The sequence below is a fragment of the Osmerus mordax genome, chromosome 11, assembly GCF_038355195.1.
Source record: "Osmerus mordax isolate fOsmMor3 chromosome 11, fOsmMor3.pri, whole genome shotgun sequence".
NCBI classification, from domain to species: Eukaryota; Metazoa; Chordata; class Actinopteri; order Osmeriformes; family Osmeridae; genus Osmerus; species Osmerus mordax.
In genome coordinates this window covers 17,369,400-17,371,886 of record NC_090060.1, presented here as the reverse complement: position 1 = coordinate 17,371,886, position 2,487 = coordinate 17,369,400, and positions in this window count along the sequence as shown.

Sequence of the window (2,487 nt, the reverse complement as noted above, 5' to 3'; positions counted from 1 at the left end):
CTACCCGCGAAAGACAATCGCAACGGAAAAAGTGGAATGTCAGATTGTTCGTTTCTAGTGGATTATCCTCAGTGTCCAAGCCGCGAATCAAACCGCTTGTTTCTGATGTCAACAAGTTATCTAGTTTGCCCAGTATACGGACAGATCAGCATTCACCACGGATCGTCAGGTTAGCAAAGTAAGTGTGTAAACTAATCATATCAACTTTCTGTGTCAATTTTGGGGCTGCAGTGTCTGCAAAACTCAAGCAACGTAACCGCCAGTTGCAGGCAGGGTAATATCTTACATCAGCTGTAGCCAAACTAGCTGTCGATGTGATGATGAGAAATGCTACATTTTAACTTGGCTGGAATTGCACCTGAACGAATTATTCCTTGATATATTTCAGTCATTTTACATTTAATCGGCTTCCATTAATTTGTACCCCAGGGAACTTTGACACGTTCGCGGAGGAACGATAATCAGTAGCCCAGACATGTGTGATGTCAATTAACGATATTTGCACGAGACGTCCCGCAGGTTAGGGTTCAGAGTTGGCACGAGGACGTCCCGCAGGTTAGGGTTCAGAGTTGGCACGAGGACGTCCCGCAGGTTAGGGTTCAGTATGAGTCTTGCCTTAGTTTCAGTCCGGAGAAGTCAGACAACAGTCATACAGTTGGATGAAAAGTGGGGGATAGCCTACTTAATTTACATAACTCAGCAATCCAGATATAGCTAGCCTGGGAAGAATTTGTATTTTAATCTCTAGTAGGCTATTTTTTATTTATTTTATCGCGATCGGTTTTCTTTTGAGATGATCTCGATTCTGCTCATCAGAAGGTCCCATCAAGCTGCCAGCGAGACAGCTCTCGCGAGCGCTCGTGCTGTGGGCCAGTGCAAACAGCGAAGGCTTGTTTTCCGCCAGGTCGGTCTTTGATAACGTTTCCCGTGAGATATGTTTAATCTCGAACACAAATGATAAGATCGTGTCTGTTGCAATGAGGACCTTCTCGTCATCTACAGCAAGACATTTCGGCACACGGGCCTTAATCGTGAGCTCGTATCTCGCGGGGGAGGGGGGAGACTTCACGCGCGCCACAAAACTACTACACTGTTATTATTGTTACAACTGACAAGAGCGGGGCGCGCGCCTCGAATGCGTGTGTGTATCTGTCTGCCGCTGGGCACGGATTTGTTTATAAACAAGCCTGGTCTCGTGCTCACGAGGGTGCCGCCACCGCCATCTAGTGATCACGTTAGAATATAGGTCGCTAGGCGACGCCGTCGCGAGAGGGGACGAAAAGAACAATGTTTGACAACGATTCCTGTAATGTGCGAATGTTTGAATCGTGGTTGGACAGAACGGCATAACGACATTAAGTAATAATTATTCTTGTCATCCTAGGTTTCTGTTATCATAAACTGTAGGTTAAATATAAAATATATTTAAAAAAATTCAAATACAAAAAAAAGGTAAATATGAAGCTAATGACGAGTAAACCAAGGACAGACAGGTCTTCAACTGCTGTATATCTCTCCCTGCCCAGTCTGAACCGTATCTCCCCTCCCTGCCTAGTCTGAATGTGTCTCCCCTCCCCCAGTCAGACTCAGGAATGGCCCGGGCAGAGACAGAGAGTGGACCGGGTCCGATCGGCCAGCCGAGCCGACATCAGCGCTGTCGCATGGAGCTCCTTCCACCGTACGCCTGGCCTGGCACCACCTCCCACCGCCTCCAGCCCGGCCCCCCATCCCCCGGCCCGGCCCCCCAGGGACCCCCATCCCCCGGCCCGGCCCCCCAGGGACCCCCAGCCCCCGGCCCGGCCCCCCAGGGACCCCCGCCCTGCGCCGGCCAGCCTCCACGCTCCCACCCCCAGGCCCTCTCCAGAGACAGGACAGGTAGGAGGCCTACTTGTGTCCCTTCCGGGGTCGGTAGCTAACAGGACGTGTGTCTGGGGGGGGTAATGGAATGTATGAAGTCATCTGATGGAATGCGTGAGGTCATCAAAGGGAAATGTGATGAAATGGAACTGAGCAGTATTGTGTAGTAGACCATGCTGAACGTGAGGGGGAGAGACCATGCTGAACGTGAGGGAGAGAGGGGGAGAGAGAGAGAGAGAGCAGGTCATCACATCTCAGCCTGGTCTGAACTCCTCTGAGTTCCTTTTTCCACTGTCTCCAGGTGGAGCATGCTATGGTGGAACATATTACAGTGGAATGTTCTAGGGTGGAACATGTTGGAGTGGAACGTTCTAGGGTGGAACATTGTTTAGAGATGGAACTAAGAAGCGTTGATGTTTGAGCTGCCTGTGCTGTTGGGATGGATAGAGGGATGATGGAGGGATGATGGAGGGCTGATGGAGGGATGATGGAGGGATGATGGAGGGATGATGGAGGGCTGATGGAGGGATGATGGAGAGATGATGGAGGGATGATGGAGGGATGATGGAGGGATGATGGAGGGCTGATGGAGGGCTGATGGAGGGATGATGGAGAGATGATGGAGGGATG